General features: G+C 42.0%; 1 protein-coding gene across 1 annotated transcript in view; it reads right to left on the bottom strand.

The window, feature by feature from the left end:
• Positions 1-23,633, bottom strand: part of TYRO3 (TYRO3 protein tyrosine kinase) — a 151,142-nt gene that overhangs the window by 93,809 nt on the left and 33,700 nt on the right. The gene's annotated exons all lie outside the window — the stretch shown is intronic.

Genomic DNA, 23,633 nt, shown 5'->3' on the forward strand with positions numbered 1-23,633 from the left:
TTAGTATGATCTATTTATGGCAGAAGAGCTAGCAATTAAAAAAAGAAACAAACAACACAGGTCTTTGGATAATTATCTAGGCAATTTAAAATGTCAGTCACCTCAAAGCACAAGGAGATTGCAGGAACTCTGGACGCTGATGTTCTCTCAGAAATAAAATAAAACTGGTAAAAGTCTTGTATTATTTGGAAAACCTCAAATATGTTGGGGTGCTGCTGTTATGCCAATTCTCATTGGAACCCTCTGCAAATATCCTGTCCATGCACATACAAGCAGAGACCAGTGGCGTACCAAGGAGGGGGGGGCGGTCCGCCCCAGGTGCACGCCGCTGGGGGGGGGGTGCCGCGCACCTGTTGGCTCCGCTCGTTCCGTGCTCCCTCTGCCCCGGAACAGGTTACTTCCTGTTCCGGGGCGGAGGGAGCATGGAACGAGCGAAGCCGACAGGCGCGCGGCACCCCCCCCCAGCAGGTAAAAATGCACCCCGGGGGGGGGGGGGGGGGGGCGCATCGGCGATCTGCCCCAGGTGTCAGCCACCCTAGGAACGTCACTGGCAGAGACTGAAGAGGATTCCAAGGAGATTTGAAAAAAAGATAATGAAATAAAAGCAACAAAACACCCAAAACCCCACACAGCAGTAAAATGGCCATTTTAAACAATTCAACAAGTCAAGCAGGAGGAAAAGATGACATATACCAATCAAATTTCAGTAAAATATCTTGGGAATAATCAGAAATGTCTAATGTAGACATTTCAAACCATTACTGTATTGAGCAGAACTACAGTGATGTGAAAACCTCTCCCCCCCCCCCCCCCCGCCTGAATTATCCTATTATTGCTTATATGTTGCACTGAATTGTTTCTGACCTTTAAACAAAATGTAATATTAGACAAAAGGAACCTGGATAAACACATGACACAGTTTTTAAATTACTACTTCATTTATTTAAGGAACTAACACCCATATGAAAAAGTAACAGCCTTCTTAGATATTGACCAACTTTAATCGAATTAGATTCAGCTGGTTGAACACAACCAAGCTTGACTGCAGCCAGCTCTATTGAATCTAAACCTCACTATATATTGAACCTTACCATGAGAGTGAAGTAGTCATCATGAAGTTTGTACAAGAATTCTATGCCACATTAAAAGGAAATTCCAGAAGAGATGAGAAAAATATTTTTGAAATGTCTGGAAAGGGTTACAAAGCTGTTTGTAAAGCTCTGGGACTCCATTGAACCACAGTGAGCCTATTAGGCATATTTTCAAAGCACTTAGCCTTCCAAAGTTTCATAGGTTTCTATGGAACTTTGGAAGGCTAAATGCTTTGAAAATATGCCTAATATCACTAAATGGAGAAGACTAAGACTTAGAACAGTAGAGATTCTTCTCAGAAGAGGGGCAGAACTAAGGAGTAGGGTGAGGGAGTGGCACTTCCAAAGACCACAAGGAAGACAAGAAGATCTTGACATGCAGAGTTCATTAAAATGATACTAACAGACTTGACACTTAAGCGCCTGCCTCAGGAATCCGAAGTGATGGTAAAGTGGGTAAAAAAAAAAAGGACCCTGTACAATTTGTACTCAATGCACAAATATTCACGAGTGTCCAAAAAGATGCTGCAACGACAGAGCTAAACAAAATGAAGGGTGAACGTCAGAGAAGCTTCCGGTAGTTCACCCACATTGCGTTTAGCCCTGCCGTTGCAGTGTCCTTTTTGGACACTTGTGGATACCGGTGCATCAAATATAGATTGTAGAGTCCTTTTTTACCCACATACCATCACTCCTGCCTAAGGCAGTTGCTTAAGAGCCGAAACACGGTGCCATGTCGAGTCTATTGGTATCGTTTTAATAAACTCTGCATGTTAAGATCTTCTGGTCTTCCTTGGGGTCTTTGGAAATGCCATTCCCTCACCCTACTCCTTGGTTCTGCCTGGCTGCAGGCCTAATTGCAGGCGCCTACATTTAGGCACAGTTTATGCCCAAGCGTGATTCTATAAAGGACGCATACTATTTATAGAATTCACGCTAAATGTTCGGCCCGATTTTTAGGCACTACTTATAGAATATACCTCTTTATGCATAAGGCCCTATATACTGAAAAAAAGCAGTTATATGTTTTTCATAGCAGAAGATGTATAGATGCTGTTTGAATATATCAGCCTGTAAAGTTCAGGGCATCATAAATCTAAGCAAGTGGGGCAAGAGGGAGTTGGAGGTTAGGCAAAGGCAGGTCTCTTTCAGCCTCTCTCTCATCTTAAGAGCTTAAATTTTGTACCATGTCTGTCACAGTTGCAACTTGCAGGATCAATTTCTCTTTGAAAAACTGAGAGCTCTGCTGCACTAACTAGGCTGAATTTGATACTGGGGCTCGATTGATCTGCCTTGCTCTCACAAGTTTAAAAAGAAACACTATGATCCTATCTGTGTAGCCTCAAAATGGCTGTTAATGCATAACAGTTTCACAAATCTGCTGGCTCTGCTGAACTCTGTGTTTTTATGACAGAAAGGGCCTCATGTTTCCATACAACACAAAACCACACAGCCTGCAGCCACTGCAACAGAGATGAATTATTCCTAAATGGTTCAGTACACAGCATGAAGCAGCAGCTGAAATAAAGCATGCAGGGGGTGGGGAGGAGTCTATTTAATTGGTTGTCTTTTGACCTAGCAGTTTTGTCCTGCTCTTTGGAGCTGCTTAAATGGAACCAAGCCATTATTGGCAACTACTCAGGGATTTCCCCCCTCCCTTATTTTATATCCCCTCCTGTCATTGCAGTTATGGCCCAAGGCCAGGGGCCATACACCAGGTTTGTTTTTTCATCATCAAACAGTCAAGGGATCCTAAATGTAGCTATTACAGTGTTGCAGTTGAACAATGACTGACTGTCCCATCAGGGCTGTGAACACTATTCTCTGTAGAAAGTAGTGCATCCAGGCCTCTCCCTATGGCAGCACTGCCACTGAACCACCAGGCTGGCCCAAACATACATGTATATGTTGGACCCAATAAAATACATACACAACAACTATTCACATAAATACAAAACGATATACATCAACAAGGATAGTGAAAAATGAAGGCATGGCGATATGTGAAACTAAAGGAAATTATTGAAGACCACCCTGTTCAAGAAGGCGTACCATCCAAACGTTAAATAGTTCATTTCTTATCTGTTCAGCAAAGTTTATGGACCCTAATGTTTTTCCATTATCTTTTATTATCTTTGTTGCCTTAGACGATACATTTACGATTAATTTTTTGACTATGACATTGTTTAATGATATTATACTGAACTGTAGCCTACCCATGTTACTGTGTAAGCCACATTGAGCCTGCAACTACTGGGAAAATGTGGGGTATAAATGTGTTAAATAAATAAATAACCCTCTCAACTATGAACACCCACCTCTATAACTACCCTAACAACCAGTGCATTTTTTCTAGCAAAAAAGTTGCCGTTACTCGAATACCAGGCCATCCTTCAGGGGTGGGGTGATCACTGAGGGACCCACCCCACAATAGCCAGACCCCCTGTAACCAGTCACAGAATCTATGACAAGGCAGAATTGATGTGTAGAGCCTGAGCTCTTTCATTAAAACTTGGGGACCACGGGTCAATTTTAGCAATGGAAAAGGTGCCGGTACTCAGTACCCCCAAGTACCCCCTCAAAAAAAGCCCTAACAACTCTCTTTTTTCTTCCCTTCCTTAATCACTACACACTACTAACTGTATCTGATATCCTGATTCGACAATGTTAACAAATCTATGTAAGCCACATTGAGCCTGCAAATAGGTGGGGGAATGTGGGATACAAATGCAATAAAATAAAAAATAAATAAATAAAATGTGGAGGGAGGTATTAAAGGTGGTGCTGTAAGGCAACCTAGTATCCTATAAATCAGGATAAATACCTCATCTGGGATAAAACCTTTTCTGAGTAATGTACCCCCTTGCTAAGCTTCTGACTGTAGGGGCACAGGCAGTGTAATGGGGTGGGTCACAGGGGCCACGGCATGACCAATATTTTGCTTAACATAGCATCCGCAACTAGAGAGCCTGAGTGAGGGGCTACAGATTAGTTTTGTTTGGCTCCTCCAACTAAAAACCTGCTTGGGGGTGATCAGCAGGGAGAAAATGCACACCATCACGTGCCAAGCTCTAGATTCTGGAGAAAGGTTCTTACTTTCTCCTTTTAGAAAGGGAAAGGGGAAAGGGAATGGGACTTGATATACCGCCTTTCTGAGGTTTTTGCAACTACATTCAAAGCGGTTTTACATATATTCAGGTACTTATTTTGTACCAGGGGCGATGGAGGGTTAAGTGACTTGCCCAGAGTCACAAGGAGCTGTAGCGGGAACCAGGGCCGTGCCAAGGGTCTCTGGTGCCCCCCTGCAGACTATCAGTTGGCGCCCCCTCCCCCAGAAATTTCCTTGCCTTGTTTTTCCTGCCTGCCTCTTTGCCTTTCTGTTCCATCAGCGCTGATTTTCCTTTCCTGTGCCCTTGTAGTCTCCCTTCCTTCCTCCTGATTCTAGCTGGTTCACTCCCAGTTCCCCCAACCTGCAGGGCCAAATCATCATTCAAATGCACTTTCTTTATCCCCATGAGTAGGCCCGCCAAGGGCCATTACAGTAATCATAGTAACATAGTAGATGACGGCAGAAAAAGACCTGCACGGTCCATCCAGTCTGCCCAACAAGATAAACTCATATGTGCTACTTTTTGTATATACCCTACTTTGATTTGTACCTGTCCTCTTCAGGGCACACACCATATAAGTCTGCCCAGCACTATCCCCGCCTCCCAGCCACCAGCCCCATCTCCCAACCACCGGCTCTGGCACAGACCGTATAAGTCTGCCCAGCACTATCCCCGCCTCCCAACCACCAGCCCCGCCTCCCACCACCGGCTCTGGCACAGACCGTATAAGTCTGCCCAGCACTATTCCCGCCTCCCAATCACCAGTCCCGCCTCCCACCACCAGCTCTGGCACAGACTGTATAAGTCTGCCCAGCACTATCCCCGCCTCCCACCACCGGCTCTGCCACCCGATCTCGACTAAGGAGAAACATCTGTGCTCAGTCTAGTGGAGTGAGCCCACAAGTATTCTGCGGTGGGCAACCCTCAGGGGACACATATCATACAGATTGCCTCTTTAATCCATTTGGACATGGTTGTCTTTGTGGCTACTTCTCCTTTGTTACATCCACTGCCCACCACAAAAGTATTTCAACAAATTAGTTGAACAACTTCTGGAATAAATTAGTCACCTTCAATTAATGAAGCAGAATCCTGCAGACAATCAACAAGGATAACTCTGTATTTGTTTATTTTTCCACACTTACATACTTCTATTTTGAAACAAGCTACCTTGGCATTCCAAATTTCCTGATTGAAGGCAGAGAAACAGATAGTTTCCCCTCCTTTCCATGTTAACCTGTCTTTGGCAAAGGAAGAAAAAAAAAAGTACAGGACCACTCATGGTAACCAGATTCTCCAAAAACATCAAGTATTCCTACAGGACAAAGCCTGTAGTTCAGAGAGACAATATGAAAAACAGATGACCACCAGAAAAATGTCCTTAAGTGAACGCCTGTTTCAAGAGTTTGAAAGGAGCCACCCAAGGCCTAAAGTACAAGATTAAAGTCCCACTAGGTCACCACCACAGAAAGGAGAATGAATATATTCAATGACTAATGAACACTACATTATATAGATTGTCAAAAGAAGAAGGCGATGTCTTACCAATGTCAGCAAAAAAACAAATTAATTGCGGATCTGGATCTAATCCAAGCAGCAGCAGCTCTCCTCTGTCCTCTCTGCCCTCCTCTCAGCACTCTCGAAATAACTCGACAACGACGGTGGTCGGAGACTCGGAGTGCGCCTGCCTGGCAAGCAATGTGCTCCTCCGCATCCAAGACGAGCGAGGCTCCAATCGAAGGCGCGTGCGCTGCGCACGGAAGGCAGCAGAAGCAGAGCAGCACATGCGCATAGGCACCGACGCGACTTATTTTTTAAATTTTTAATACTACACTCACTCGGCCGGCGGCGGCGGCACCCTTGATTGGCAGGCGCCCCCCTGCCGTGCTTACCCCGCTTACCGGGTTGGCACGGCCCTGGCGGGAACTGAACTCAGTTCCCCAGGATCTAAGTCCACTGCACTAACCACTAGGCTACTCCTACACCTTAGTACTAAAGACCTGCAAGAAGCACTTCAAACCAGATGACATTTTTGAGTTGTATAAGCCAAAAAAACCGAGCCTGTGATGTGAGCTGAGAAGGGCAGAAAAATAGCCACCTGGCCTCCATTACAGAGCTCCTCGGCACTTATTGGCGTGAACGCAATCAGTACTTCATGAATCATACTCTTAAAAGAATATATTTCCCTGTGATGTAACAGAAGGCAGTTGTGTTGTCTTCAGTTTTTCTGAGCCAGACAGGTGAGGGATGAAAGCTGGGAAAAAAGAGGCTCAGTGTGTCCTGTGGACAAGGAACTCCTAACATTTAACCCCATTAGCATTCTCTTCATGCATTTCCAGTTTGTTTACATTTGTTGCAGTGAGTATGTATCAGATTTAAGTTTAGAACAACAAAACAAAAACACCCCCTATCACACTATTTAGACGGCACAATCTTAACCTCTGTCTGAGGAGAAAACAAACACACAAGAAAGTGCTGCAGAACAAAATTTCAATTTGTTGGCCTTGAAAAGATCACAAGGATACAGGAGTAGAGAGGATATGTTAACAGCCCAAGTCATCAGATGAGTGAACTGAGGAATACTCCATAAATAAAGAGATGTTCCACTTTGTCTAGAAAGGTTTATTTATACACATTTAAAGTCTGCAAGTCCTAAATTGCTCTTTGGGAGTAACAAAGCATAAACAAATATCTGACAAATTGTTTATAAAAGTACACAAACCAATGAAAAAAAAAAACCTAAACAGAGAAAAGTAATAAAACAATCAGAATGTTAAAAAAATACACAGCTGAACTAGGACCACACTTACATGAAGCTGTCCCATCTTTACTGTGTATCTACAATAAAAGCTTTAATGTAAGCTTTAGTTTCTTCCAAAAAATGAGTCAGCCTCTTAGAGGGAGGACCTTAAAGGGTAACATCGTAAATGTTAGCAGATACCTGCACAGTCCATCTGGTCTGCCCAACCAGGTGTCCAGAGTTGTATACGGCACTCTGCACAGGTTGCACTTCATGATTAAACACTGGCATCATAAAACAGGGCCGTCAACAACTTGCCACCTTGCCAACTTCAGAGAGATAGCACTACGATACAATCTTTCAACATAATACCATGATACCATGGCTTTCAACCCTAAGAATGTCGTTCTCTCCTCCACTAAACTAGCATAATTTATTCACTAATATCAACTTTATGATTCTACCCCTCCCCCATGGAGATATGCAGCACCTGCAATCCATAGCATATGCTTTGAATATGATACAATATACACATGCCTAATCTCTCTCTCCCTGCCAACATAATAACATAAGTGTTGTCATACTGGGACAGACTGAAGGTCCATTAAGCCCAGTATCCTGGCAAAATCCCAAAACAGTAAAACAGACTTTATGCTGCTCATCACAGAAGCAAGCAGTGGATTATCCCCAGCCCATCTTAATAATGGCTTGTGGACTTTTCTTTCAGGAAATTATCCAAACCTCTATTAAACCCTGCTAAGCTAACTGCTTTTACCACATTCTCTGGCAACAAATCCCAGAGTTTAATTACACATTCAATGATGAAATACTTTCACTGGTTTGTTTTAAATTTACTACTTAGTAGCCTCATTGCGTGCCCCCTAGTCATAGTATTTTTGGAAAGAGTAAACAAGTGATTTACCTCTACCCGTTCCACTCCACTCAGTATTTTATAGACCTCTGTCATGTCTCCCCTCAGCTGTCTCTTCTCTAAGCTGAAGAGCCCTAGCCGCTTTAATCTCTCTTCACAGGGAAGTCATCCCATCCCCTTTATCACTACTACTATTTAGCATTTTTATAGCGCTACAAGGCGTACACAGCGCTGCACAAACATAGAAGAAAGACAGTCCCTGCTCAAAGAGCTTACAATCTAATAGACAAAAATAAAGTAAGCAAATCAAATCAATAATGTGTATAGGAAAGAGGAGAGGAGGGTTTCGCTCTCCCGAGCATCATCAGGGGTCAATATATCTGAATAGAGCAACAATAGTAATAACATACTTTTGCTTACAATCACCCCCAATCCAATACAAAATATAAATGCATATCATTCATATACAAACACACTTACCCCGGCTACTATGAGCTATCGAAACCTCGATCATGGCGCCATACCACAGTTAGTGAGTCCAAAACGGACAAACAGACACCGCACATGCGTTTGGCCATCAGGATAACAGGGTTTAAATAGTCTCGGCGCTGTTACTTTAGGTTTCAACAGTTTTTATTAATGAAGCACAAAAATGGTGTTTACATAATGTAAGTATCACTACAATCAATCAACACACATTAAGTACGGTAATTGTACGATATTACTCATCTCCATTAATCTTTTAACTTTATCCCCCCCCCCCCCTTTTATGTACTATTAGCTAACATTTATTCAACAGGATCTATTAACAGTCGGCGCTGTTACTTTATATAAAACTACAAAACGTAACTCTTGCACTAGGTGGCCGTTCTGCACCCAATGGGACACAAAGGGGGCTTCCATGCAGTTTGTACGTATTTTCTTTGCCCTTCTCAGTACCTTTTCTAATTCTGCTATATCTTTTTTGAGATGCGGTGACCAGAATTGCACAAAGTATTCGAGGTGTGGTTGCGATACAAAGGCATTATCATATTCTCATTTTTGTTTTCCAGTCCTTGCCTAATAATTCCTAACATTCTATTTGCTCTCTTAGCCGCCACTGCACACTGAGCAGAGGGTTTCAATGTATCATCAACGATGCCACCTAGATCCTTTTTCTGGGCGGTGACTCCTAATGTGGAATCTTGCATAACGTAGCTATAGTTTGGGTTCCTCTTTCCCACATGCATCACTTTGCACTTGCTCACATTAAACATCATCTGACATTGGGATGCCCAGTCTCTCAGTCTCGTAAGGTCCTCTTGCAATTTTTCACAATTCTCTTGCAGTTTAACAACTTGAATAACTTTGTGTCATCAGTAAATCTAATTACCTCACTTGTTATTCCCTTTCTACCAAACTGAGTGCTATCTATTTAAAATATAATGCTGTCTTACCATCCACTCCCTCCCTTTTATGAAAAATGAGGACCTTCTCCCCCAGTTCCTGCAAATGTAATTTTGTTGATCCCTATTTCTTAAATGCTTTTAGCAAAATTAGCAGTTCAAAAACTGAAGCAGAGGCTGCTACGAATCAAACTGAACTGACAACGTATTTACTGATATGATAAACCAGCTGTGCAGCTGTTGCAGTTGATTCACTTTAATTCTGAAGGGTTCCCATAAACAGCACATTGAACTGCAGCTCAGGGCTAAGATGTATTGCAGGAGTAGGTCAACCAGTAATCACATTTGTTGCTCTACTTGCATAAGGACTTGAGCCTGCAACTTGAAGGCCAGGAAAAGAGAGGGTGTGATCAGTGGTGTTCCTAGGGGTGCTGACACCAGGGGCAGATCGCCGATGCACCCCGCCCCCCCCCCCCGTGCAGCGCAACCCCCACCCTGGCGAAAGAACCCCCTCACCCCCGGGTACATGCCACTGGGGGGGGGGTGCCGCACGCCGGTCAGTGTCGTTCGTTTTCATGCTCCCTCTGCCCCGGAACAGGTTACTTCCTGTTCCGGGGCAGAGGGGGCATGGAAATGAACGATGCTGACTGGCGCGCGGCACCCCCCCTGCGGCGTGCACCCGGGGCGGACCGCCCCCACCTTGGTACACCACTGGGTGTGATTCCTACAACAGTATGTACTAGCATTTTCAACTCTGAACCCCCTTCCCCCCTTACTCTGATCTCTGCCTCTCACAGGGAGGTTTGATTGAGAACTGGAATCGGCATGAAATCAAAAAGTTGAAGCCACTTAGGTTAATCTATGTTTCCCCTTCTCCGTACAGCCGTCATTCTGCGTACACTCAAAACAAAGCAAACATCCATGATGCTGTTCTTTATTGTTGGTAGCATTTTTATTTAATCTCACTTGTATTTTCAAAACACGCCAGCTTGTGCAGCATACAGATGTACACAGAGGAAGTATAATAATATCTTTTCATAGGTAGAGTAGCAATTTGTTATAAATCGTAATCAGTGTGTCATTTGGAGGGGCTGGCTATAGGGGCACCCTAGCACTTTTATATTCATGGAGAAATTTATTTTTCTCCTGGTAAAGGGCCACTAAAACAGACAAGTTATGAGAATTGGGTGCTCAACATCCAGAGTTTATATCTATTTATTTACTTACATATTTATGGCAGTTATATCCCACATTAAACATGAATTAGGTTAAAACTTGTGCCTAGATCAAAACAGAATGATGGTTTGTGGGAACTTGCTCCTTTTGGAGTGGGGGAGTAGACTAGTGGTTAGTGCAACGGATTTTGATCCTGGGGAACTGGGTTTAATTCCCACTGTAGCTCCTCGTGACTCTGGGCAAGTCACTTAACCCTCCATTGCCCCAGGTACAAATAAGTACTTGTATATACTATGTAAACCGCTTTGAATGTAGTTGCAAACCTCGCTCCCCCCCCCCCCCCCCCCCCCACAGAAAGGCGGTATATCAGTTCCCCTTTCCCCCTCCCTTTTATGGAATATAGTTGTATATTATAAAAATGAACGTAATATTGTTTATTACTACTATTTAAAAGAAACACATTAAATGAGGCAGAGCTACCTTTATGCAGAAGCCCAGAGTCAGTTTAAATGTGCCAATATTTTCCAGTTCTGTGATTTATATTTATTTCTTCTTCAAGTCAGTTTTTATTTTTAATTATTTTATTTATGCTTTTACATTTATTAAACAACATAAATGTAATGGAAATATGGAAAACTGTTTATAAATTTTTTATACATTGGAAATATCACTCTATCACTTTGTCCACAATAGAGATCCAGATACTAGGCAAACAGAAAGAAATTAAGTATCAATGAGCTTGAAAAGCAAGTTTATCCTGCAAGCCAACTTTACAGCATATTACATTCTTTGGGATTCAACTAAGGAGTATTAACACTTTCCTTTGCTACTATAAATTGTTGCAGTTTTAAGGGATCAAAGTATACGTAATTATTTGATTGTAGGGATACTAAGCATCTACAAGGAAATTTCAATTTGAAAACTGCACCCAGGTTGAGAAGTCTCGCCCTACATTGCAAGAATTCTCTCCTCCTCTTCTGCGTATCCCTTGTCAAGTCAGGAAAAATTTGAACCCTCGAGCCCAAAAAAACTGCATTAATATGTTGAAAATAAATCTTAAAGATATTGTTCCTGTCCATTTCAAAGGCAAAAGTAGCCAGCAGTGTGGTCCGTTCCGTCACTATATCCAAGGAACTCTCTAGAAATTCAGTTAAATTTAACTGCTGATTTTGCGGTTGTTGTTCGTTTAAATTGATTGTAGCTCCTGTTATGTACTGGGCCTTAACAATGGGTGGAAAACCCTCCACTGGTAGACCCAGGACATCATTGAAGTATTTCCTTAACATCTCCACCGCAGGAATCAGTGGAGACTTAGGAAAGTTTATAAATCGCAAGTTATTCCTACGAAACTGATTATCAAGAAATTCAATTCTTCGTGCTTGGATTTCATCATCTTTCATTAAATTTGTCGTGATATTCTTAAGTTTAGCGACCTCTCCTTCCAACAGTGCTGTTTTTTTCTGATTGTTCTTGAGATTTGGCAGTCAAAGTTTGGGAAATTTGTTTAACCCCCACAATCTCCTCTTTAAGAGAGTTTGTTATCATTTTAAGGGAAGCGTTTAGTCCTTGGATTGAGTCCCAGAGCACTTCTAGTGTAACAACAGCCGGTCTTACCACTATCCCGCCACCTTCCGGGGTGTCTCCTCGATCTGAGAGCGATTCCTCCAGCTCTCCCTGTGTTGTTCCGATAGGGGTAGAGAAGCCGACAGGTCCTCCCAGCTGACCGGGCAGGGGCTGCACAACCGCTTCCTCCGTCCGACTCCTCTCCATCGGCGTCTGAACACCTCTTGGTGGCGGGGGGGCTGCCCTTGCGGGGGGAGTCAACATCACCTCCTCTATGCTCTGACCCGTTTCCGCGGGTCTCGTCGAAGCAGGAGCTTGCGCTTCGAGCGGTCTCATCCCGAAGGCTTCTAGTGTGGCTTGACGAACAGCGGGACCCATAACAAGGTTCGGGGAGGCTTGAACCTTCGTTTTCCCCTTCGTTTTCCCCATTCTTCAAACAAAAAATGGGGAAATTCTGGCGTTTTACCACAACTATCCCTCGGAGGTAAGAAAACGCCCACACAGCTCAAATCGCCATCTTGGATCTCTCAAAATCCTTCAAGTCAGTTTTTAACAGCATTTCTCAGTTATTACCCAAATGTGAATACAATCATAATGCTAATTAATAAGTTTTGGATGTTACTGAATTCTATTCTGTGTCACTGTATTTCGAGTTTTGGCACAGTACAAGTCAACACAAAATATAAGAAAATCAATGGACTGCATCAGGGGCTTATAGATTTAGTTATGTTTAAACAAATGAGAGACTTGCATTATTATTTAGACTTATGAAAACCCCTTGTTCTTGAAACTCAAAACAGAATAATCCATTTGTACAGAAGAGATAAGGTGAAGATGTTATTCCATCTGCCCCAATGAAAGGAAAGTTTCATTTTACTTCCAATCTTTATAACACCAGGCTTCCCAAGGCAGATTCAACAACAGTTAAGATGAACCCATCAGTACACAGGATATCCTCACTGAAATTTGGCCATGTATTACTGTATTGTATAGAACAGTGTACAAAAATGACCACAAAATACAGCCTTGTTTCCACCAGCTGATATTCAGTTTTGATTTCATGATATTTATATCTATACATGGGGCGCTTTCAAACAAATTAAAAAGCTGTCAAATAAAAAAAACAATTCTTTTGTCCTCCACCTTTTAAAGCACTGCCAATCCAACTGGAATAGCTTTTGACTTTTTACAGATGGACCATGCATAGGCAGTCCATTATTTCTAATAATCTTTTACTATTGCTTTCAATAGCGATTGCTGTTATTTTGGGTGTACTTGTGACTCCGCTTATTGGCTTCAACCCATATAATGAGTTAGATAGCCTCGTATTGTCTCCTGTTCTCAATCTAACCTCCTTGGTCTCTTTTACAGAAACCAGAAGTGACAGGCTCAGTATGTGGCCTATTAGCAATTTATCATGTCCCCTACCTCAACGCAAGTGGCGTCCTCAGGCTGCGCCGGGTCCCGTCAACATGCACACTTGACTGGCACAGCCCTGAGCCATGTATGTGTAGTTCTTCTCTGGCTGCAGGCTCCTTGATCGCTTTTTTTCCATGCACCTGGCTTTGCTCTCTCTCTGCCTGCCTTCCAGGCTTGATTGCTTTGCTTTCACCCACCTGGGTCAGCTCTTCCTCTGCGTGGCTTCCCTTGCTTCTCTCCTATTGGTCTTCCGGTTCCTCCTTCCCCTGCTCTTGTCCTATGGCTGTGCCCCTTCTCCCTGCTGATGTCAGACGCCAGCACTTTATCAGCTAAGCTCTCCCTAGACTCCTTGCTTCAGTTTCTACTTTGGTAGGTTTTACTTGTTCAGTAGTGTGCTTCTCCTCTACTTTGTTCTTCATTCCTGACTCTGCCTGTACCTGGATCACTCTCGTGTTTGCTACCTGCCTACTGACTCTGCCTGTACCTGGATCACTCTCGTGTCTGCTACCTGCCTACTGACTCTGCCTGTACCTGGATTACTCTTGTGTCTGCTGCCTGCCTACTGACTCTGCCTGTACCTGGATCACTCTCTTGCCTGCTGCCTGTACCTGGATCACTCTCTTGCCTGCTGCCTATCTGGCCGTCACATTCATCACCCCGCTTCCTGCTCCATCTCGTAAGCCCTGCAGGCCACCCGCACCTAGGGGCTCAACCTCTGAGGAATGGCAGTCAGCGCAGGTGAAACCCAGGGTTGTCCGGCCGCCAAGCAGAACCTGGTCCGAATACCGGGCTCGGCAACGCTCTACTTGGTACAAGAACTCACAGGTCTGACACAATATGCCTCTTGTTCAGGCTTGTGCCCACACTTCTTCACTGCTGTCACCACATTCATGCCTAGGACTAGCCTCTGCTTCACACTCAGCAGCAGCAGTGTGGAGTTCTGTGGTGGGCAGTATGCTTATTTGTAGAGAGAAATAGGGAAATGACTGTTGCTGTCAAGGTCAGTGGTTAAGAAAATCTGGCAAAGGTCCTACCAGACGCTGGCCTCCATAGCAGGCTGCATGCAGGCCAGGAAATGATCAGAGCAATGAAAAGGCTGAAGCATGCTGGAGGCCAGAAGCGGGGAGGGTTTTTCAATGCACACTCACCAGCATTCCCATCAGTGAAGCTCAAAAAAACTGCAAACGAAGCAAAAAAAATAAATGAAGAATAGCAAAAATAATAAGACTTGGGGGAGAAGACGGCATTTAATAACACTAGCAAACAGAACACTAGAGAATTATACCTATGCCGGACAGGCACAATGCCAAGTTTTCTTCTGTAGTACTGGGTTCCCTGGAGTTAGCAGAATTTTACTATTATAGAATAAAAATGTGGGCACTGACTGATAACAAAAAGAAAAGAAAAGAAACATTTTATAATTTTTTTTCAGCCCATGCAGGGGAAGACTGTGGTACATCCACCAACTCTGATTTTGTATATAAATTTCTTAGAACTTCACACATATATTTAGCTCCTTAACCGAAAATTGGGTTGACCCCACACTTGGTAACAGTTCTGTGTACTGGGATACAAAAGACTGGTTCTGCTGTGGCCTGCATGGTTCAGAGATATCCCAAAATTGATTTGTGTATGTATACATATCAAGAAAACATTCTTGAAATAGAAATGAAGCAGCATTCACAGAAAATAATATAATATATAACTCTCACATTAAATACCAGGAAATCAATTAATATACCATTCCAAAAGTCTACAATTATTGGAGAAAAGCAAGAGATCAAATCATACAGTAGAAATAAGCATTTAGCTTAATAATATCCTAAAGTGTAGGTAACCTAATCAAATTAGAGAAAGAGGTTCAGAACTATACTCCCTGACCCTCTGAAGAAGTAGAAGCTACCAAAATTTGACCCTGATCCACTGTTTTATTACTGAGAAACATCATCAATTGCGAATGATCAAAAAATATAATTCTTATATTTAACCATACACTTGCAAGGGAAACTTCAAAAGAAAATGAGCCCCCAGGGCCAATACTCTAGGTCTCAAAAGTAGGAAATGTTTGTGATGTTTCTAATCAATTTTGGACACATCTGGAGACATACGAACTTCAAAGTGTAGGAAATAGAGCCTCAGTAGCCAGTGTCTATCATAATCCAAAGCCATAGTAGCAACCAGCGTGGCTGGAATTACAAGTTCCTCTTTAGATGATTCAAGAAAAGCAGTTAAATTCAAACTATCTTCTGAAATACGTGACAAATGATCCATCTAGGTATGTGTTCCTTTTTGACTGTATTATGACTATAACACTTGTCACCCTGCCTGCATCACCTGAAATATGTGATTTTTAGCTTACATCCACTGTAGAAACACATTGCTGCCCTTTTGAGTTCCACAGTACACTGATATGTATGGCTGGTTATGCTTTATTTATTTGCATGTTTTTAAATGTGGAATATATCCTTAACTCTTTATTTACTTGTACTCATTTATATGAGTATTTTATGCACGTTTCTATGGTTTTTATGGACCATGTGTGACCCTGGGCAAGCCACTCAGTCCTTTATTGCTCCAGGTACAATATAATACTAGATTGTGAGCCCATAAGGGACAGTACCAGTACCTGGAAAAGAAAAAAAACTGTAAACCACTTAGGTATGGGCAGTATATAAATACTGAAAACAAATACATTGATTGATTTAAATTATATGTTTGTATGTACTGAATTTTTGATTTTGTAAAATTTATATTTTATTTATTTGTTGCATTTGTATCCCACATTTTCCCACCTCTTTGCAGGCTCAATGTGGCTTACAATACATCATGAATAGTGGAAATGAGAAGAGAATGGACAATTGGTGTTACAGAAGGATTTTGGGTTACATGATAATGATAAAGCATAATAGTGAGATAACAAGAAAACATTATAAGATAATTCTGGGTACATGTGGGGGATTTCACATGTGATGATCTTAGTGATATGTCTTGTTGAAGAAATGAGTCTTCAGTAGTTTGCGGAAGCTGGTTAGTTTGTAGATCGTTTTTAGGTTGCGCGGCAGCACGTTCCAGAATTGTGTGCTCATATAGGAAAAGGTTGATGCGTACATTAGTTTATATTTTAGACCTTTACAGTTGGGGAAATGAAGATTAAGAAATGTGCGAGATGATTTTTTAGTATTCCTGGGTGGTAGGTCTATCAGGTCTGACATATTGGCTGGGGCATCACCATGAATGATATTGTGAACTAGGGTGCACACCTTGAACGCGAAGCGTTCTGAGTGTTTTTTACATTTTCCTTTTTAAATTGTGTTAAGGTACTGTTTTTGAAAATTCATATGGTTTGTAGCGTTACTCTTCCCGAGCCTGTACATCTAGCCCCCTCTTTGGCCGTTTTCAAATCCAGGCTAAAAGCCCACCTCTTTAACGCTGCTTTTGACTCCTAATCACTACTCACTTGCCTTGTCCCCTTTTATCCCCACCTCTTTAATTCCCTTACCTCTTAGTTGCTCTGTCTGTTTGCCTGTCCTATTTAGATTGTGAGCTATTTGAGCAGGGACTGTCTTTTCATGTATGGTGTACAGCGCTGCGTATGACTTGTAGCGCTATAGAAGTGATTAGTAGTAGTAGTAGTTACTCTTGATGCAGCCTTCCAGCAAAATGTGGCCACATCGTGTGACCCTTCAATAAAGAGATTTATATTGTGACCATTTCTGGACCTACTTTTTGCTACACCATAAATTGTCTCTTACATCAACTGGTGTAAAAGCAACTGCCATGACACGATTTCATGTACATTGTCAATAGATGTGTATGGGGCAGAGTTTGAGCACAGCATGGATGATACTCACAGGTGAATGTAGAGATGATAAAATACGCAAATCTATGCGCATATGTGAATAATCTAGATGTGGACATTACACCAGCTCCAGAGCAAGTATAAATGTTGTAGGGAGCTGGGCTATCAATGTCCACACTTGTAATTTAGGTGTGATTTCTGCCACGTACGCTAGTTTTGTACTTTTATGTCATCTTTATTTGAACACCTTAACAACATATCTCAGTATTTATTTATTTGGATTTTGTTCACACCTTTTTTTCAGTAGTAGCTCAAGGCAAGTTACATTCAGGTAGACTTGATAACACCATTCTCCCCAATACAGTGACTGAGAATATTTTCCACCATCAATTTTCCCCCCTTTTCCACTCAGCTTCCCCACCCTAAAAAAAAACAAAACCTAATTGTTTTCCCACATTCTTGTGCAGCCTGAACCTTATATCATCTCCTTTCATTTTAATACATATAGCAGGAGCCTCTCATTCCCCTGCTTCTATCACTCACCCAGCAACTTGTATGCTCACTATAAGGAGATCACTGAAATGCTGTTCCATCAGGGACCCAAAGAAAGGCTCCCACCCATACAAAAATTTGCTTACTGTTTTCTCCCCAGCTGCTCCACTCAATAACTCGTGCATTTGATTTTCCCACAGAATAAGACTGGGAGGATCTGGCTGTATCCATTGCAACAGAATACATTATTTTAGGTTATTAAACAGTCTCTCTTCACAAACAAACCCGTTTGTCAGACTGCAACTCCAGTTCATCACTCATATCAAGAAGAAACAACCTGGAGTTTTGGGGGGGGTTTTTTTGTTTTTTTTTACTATCCACATACCCAGCTATGCAGCACTGGCTATCTTGCTTTAGGAATCTAAGGTGTCCTGCACTTGCTATGCAAACCCATTGCTAGGCTGAGCTGCCTACCCTTCACAGCTATGTGCAATTTCTCTTACCCCACCCTCCTTGGACTAAGGTCCCATTTCTCCTCCTCCCTTTACAGTCACTTTGATGCTCTGCCAAGGTTCCAGTTTCATGCTCTGACAGGACTGATGTACGCTTTTACACCTATGCCTGTGCTCAATCATAAGGACATGCCACAGCAGAACCAGCCTAGGGCACTACACTACAAAGCCTGATGTACTATATAGTCCCTGTTAGCCAAATAAGCTACCATGAAAGAAGCATTAAGGCCACAAAATGGATCTGGTGTTTAGGATATTCTAATTAAGTCATGAGATGTTTTCATACAATTTCTCTAAGATTTGCAGAACTTGGATGCCCTGAAAACCAGACTGTTTTGTAGCATTCTCGCTCCTCAAATAGTTGCAAATTGCTCCTCTATATCACATACTCCTGGGAGAAATCTGTACAACTGTGCAATACAAAATCTTCCTCACATGAAGGATTGGCTCTTGCCAAAATTCAGCAGAGGAACCAGAAGACAGCAGTTGCAGCAGCATCTAGCATGGTTCCCCACCCCAAGTGTTGATAATGACAGAAGGAGAAGGAGAGCAGCTGTACGTTAAGCCAGTGGCTCTCAATCCTGTCCTGGGGGACCACCAGTCAATCTGGGTTTCAGGATATCCTTAATGAATATGCATAAGAGAGATTTGCATGCCAGTCATCTCCATTATATGCATATCTCTCTCATGCATATTCATTAAGGATATCCTGAAAAACAGATTGGCTGGTGGTCCCCCAGGACAGGATTGAGAATCACTGTGTTAAGCCACATTCACCACCTCCTCTATGCCCCCAGGCTTGACTGCTGATTTGAACCGCACAGGACAGGGTGTGTGTGTGCATGTGTGTTGGGGGAGTTAGACTCAATTTAAGTGGGATGTGTGTGAGAGAGAGAATGCGGCAGAGTCACCAGGGGCAAATGGGATGTGTGTAAAAGAGAAGTGAGGGGGACAGACTCAATGAGGGCAAGTACGATGTGTGTGTGTGTGGGGGGGGGGGGGGGGGGGGGGAATATTGCAGTATTTTGGAAAATGCCAAAAAGGGAATACCTGCAACAAAGCAAAATGGCTCTTACAGAACTTATCCCTTTTGCTTCAATACACATATGTGAAACCAGTTTCTTTAACCTAACAGTTCTTAAAAAATAAAACAAGAAACCGCCTTGTCTGGAAAATGACTTGATTGTGAGAATCAATACACTGATACCAATATTCAGAATGCTTATTTCATCATCAAAAAACAAACAAACCCCAGATCTCCCATTAAAACTGTAAAAGCTAACATGTGTGCTTATATTTCACCCTGTTTTATGACAGTCCACACTTTCAGTTTGTGGCTGTGGTTGGATTCCTTGTATGTTCTGAAGACAGTTTCTACTTCATTACTATATGCTATTTTTTTTTGTATTTGGAATGTGCATAGAAAGGTGCCTTGGTTCACTGGGGCTTATTTATAAAAAATCAAAACAACCCCCCCCCCCCCCCCACAAAAAAATCCAAAATGAACAAAAAAATGAAAGTTTTTTGCAAAAGTAAAGAACTTGTTTATAGTGACCAGATTCCTTATTTCATTTTCTCAGAAAATAAAAGATGAAACTTGATTTGTCCACAAAAGTGCCCATGGTGACCACTTTCTTTTCCTCCATTTTTATAAATAGGTCCAGTCTACGTCTCACTGTTCATTTTCACTCAATATGTAAGAACACCACTCCACCTGTCAGGGGGCCAGACAGTTTATATGAGAATGAAATATAAGATCATGCCAACTGTGTCTTGTTCTGTTTGCCAGTTGCAATGACCTGTATTTGTTACGTATGTTGCTAAGTTAGTAAACTATTTAATAAAATATAAATTTTTCAAGACGTGTGCTGATCAGAACTCAGGGAGGTTGTCAATTGAATATAACTAAATATAATTATCCTACATAGAACCAGAGTTTCCTCCCAATATATTAAGTATAGGCCCAAGGAAATAATGGCTGAATACACGATTCCCAAATTTGCATAAAATGCTTCCATTGTTTAAAGGGTTTTCTAGCCCCCTGGAGATCCAAAAGCACTACACAGTGAAGCCTATTTTGCCATTCTCAAAAAGAAAGCAGAGAATCTTGCATCCACATTTTAGAAAAATACATCTCAGATTTAATACTCTTGACTTAATAAATAATTTAACCCAGTGGTTCCCAAACCTGATCCTGGCGGCACCCCAGACAGTCAGGTTTTAAGGATATCCACAACAAATATTCATGAGAGAGATTTGCATGCAGTGGAGGCAGTATATGCAAATCTCTCTCATGAATATTCATTGTGAGTATCCTGAAAAACCTGACTGGCTGGGGTACATCCAGGACCAGTTCTGGGAACCACTGATTTAACCCCTTTACTGCATACCCCAAAATCTGCTCCTCTGCCAAAGAGCAAACCACCTGGGTGGTATTTAACAGCTTGGAGAAAAGACTATTTGTTTAGAGAAAAGAGCTTTTCAATTAAATGTTACTCCTGATGCAACACTGGGAACCATTTAGGATGGCTTTAGGCTTTTATACAGGGCTTTTTTTTTTAACCTTGGGTAATTCAACTACAGAAAAAGCAGGAACGAAGGGATAGAGAGCTTAGTGGGGCTCTCAAGACTGCAGAGCATGGGTGCGCAAAGTCTTAGTCCAGAGTTATCTGCTAAGTTGGGTTCTCTCCACTCTGAGTTGAAAGAATTCTGGGTGGGATAAATTTCATAACCACCCTGATAATGAAATTCAGAAGCATAATATGCCAAGGACAAAACATATTACTACTGCAATTCGACATGTCAAGTGCATTCTACCCAGTAAACCACACCAATGACACTGCTCAACAACATAGGAATCAGCGGTGCAATGGAAACAGGGTTCAATGGCTTCCTAAAGACTAGATCCTACATTGTAACGATATCCAACCAAACATCAGCCTCATGGATCTCTGAGTTCGGGGTACCACCAACTCAGAGATCCATGAGGCTGATGTTTGGTTGGATGTTGTTACAATGTAGGATCTGGTCTTTAGGAAGCCATTGAACCCTGTTTCCATTGCACCGCTGATTCCTATGTTTCCAATACTATTCAATGTAATGATGGCGACTCTCAGAAAAAAACTGGAATTAATGGGTTTCAACACATTTATATATGCAGATGACATCACCATTTTCATACCTTTCCAAAACATCACAAACATACAGGACAAAATAAAAAAAGGACTGGACCTCATGGAAGAATGCTCAACAACTTTCAAACTGAACAGAGACAAAACCAAATTCCTAGTACTATCCAGCCCACACAACCCCACATCCTACCAAAAATTCACAATCAACCAACAAAACATACCACACCGAAACACAACTTAAAATACTAGGAATCATTCTCGACAAACATTTAACACTGGATAATCCAATATCAACAGTAACATCAAAATGCTTCAGAACACTATGGAAACTGAGAAAAATAACATACTATTTCCCTAGACAATCTTTCCAGATACTGATCCAACCAATGATACTATCGCAACTAGACTACTGTAATGCAGCATACATAGAGTGCAAGGAAAACACATTACAATCGCTGCAAACAGTCCAAGACATGGCAGCAAGACTGATTTTCAAGAAATCGAAATATGAAAGAGCAACCCCACTGCTTGAAACACTACATTGGCCACCAGTCAAGGCGAGAATATTTTTCAAAGCGAGCACCCTAATCTTCCTGATACTATTTAGAATGGCACCTTAATGTATGCTTAACATGACTGAACTATCCTCAAGAAATGCCAATCCACTAAAGAGAAACTACCTACTCCTACATCTACCCAACTGCAAAAAACTACAAAACTATCTACACCATCTACAAAACTATCTACACAGCAGGATTTAGCTATCAGGGTTCTAAATGGTGAAAGTCTATACCAAAAACCATAAGAAGCATAACAAATTTCCTCCAATTCAGAAAAGAAATGAAAACCTACAGCTAATCACAAAGATATTGTTGCCTTCCTTTCAAATTTACCGTTCAAAAATTATATGAATGAACGTCACCAAAACTCTACAACTGAACACAAAAGCTACCACTATAGTCTCCTCTTCAAATCTACCGCTTCAAAAACTGTATGAATAACCACATTAACTATACATTCCCTCTCCACATTGCACAACACTATTGTAACTCCAACAAAATGTAAATTGTAAGCCACTTTGAATCAAAATTTGTTTTTAGATAATAGTGGGATACAAGAATGCATAAATAAATACATAATTTTAAAGCCAGAGATTTGACCATACTCTCCCAGTGTGTCTACCAGAGAATCCAAATATTCCTCATGCCTAGTCAATGTGAACAAAATGCCATCAACAAATAATAAAAGCTTATACTCCCTAGGCCCCGGAATGACCCCTCCAATCTCTGGGTGTTCCTGTATCAGGTCGGCGATGTGCTCTATAGCTAAAGCAAACAGCAGATGTGACAGGGCATTGTCCTGGTTCCCCCCCCCCCCCACTCCCAATGGAGTGCAAAGGCAGGAGTACATGTCCTACTAAATTTTAAGCTGCCCAGGGAATTCGTGTAAATAGGCTGTAACCATTGTAAGTAAAGGCCCTCCAGCCCCTGATGGTGCAACAGCTGAAACTGAAAGCCAATGAACATGGTCAAAGGACTTCTGTGCATCGAGTGAAAGAAGGAGAATCAGAATCTGACCCGCCTGAGCCTGTTGTATTAAATGGAGTGCTGTTCGAATATTGTCAAAAGCCTGGCGACCCTGAACAAATCCAGCCTGGTCCTCGTGTACAAGCTTGGGGAGATAACGCTGAAGACAATTGGCCACCATTTTGTGAAAAGCTTATTATCAGTATTTAAAAGTGATATAGGCCAATAGGAGGAGCTCAACATGGGATCCCTCCCCGGTTTAGCCGATAAGATATCAAGGCCAATCGCCAAGAATATGGAAGCACAGTCAGGGCACCAGATTACTCACAGTAACACTGAGGCAAGAATTTTACCAAAACACTTATAAAATGTATTGGAAAACCCACCACATTCTAGGGCCTTACCCAGCTGGAGGTCTTTGATTACTCCCTGAATCTCAGATAAAATGAAAGGAGCAGACAAGAACTGCACCTCAGCGGAAGAAAATCTAGGCAGAGATATCTTAGCCAGATAGTGGTGTATAGAGCTGGGAATAATATCATGAAAACACTGCATGTATAGACTTGCTGTCCATACACAGAGATCCAATCTCATCCTGTAAAGTAGGAATAAAATTCCTGTGTTTTTGTCGTTGCAATATGGAAGCCAATAAAAGGCTAACCTTATTCCCAAACTTAAAATACGATTAATGCACTTTTTGAAGATTTTCTGCAATTTCCGCCAGGTGCTGCTCTTGGAGCTCTAATTGCAGATGATGTATGTAATCCTGGATACCTAGCACAGATCCCCTTTGCTTGGCCTGCTGTTCCAACTCTTGT

This window comes from Microcaecilia unicolor, chromosome 9 (genome assembly GCF_901765095.1).
Source record: "Microcaecilia unicolor chromosome 9, aMicUni1.1, whole genome shotgun sequence".
Lineage (NCBI taxonomy): Eukaryota > Metazoa > Chordata > Amphibia > Gymnophiona > Siphonopidae > Microcaecilia > Microcaecilia unicolor.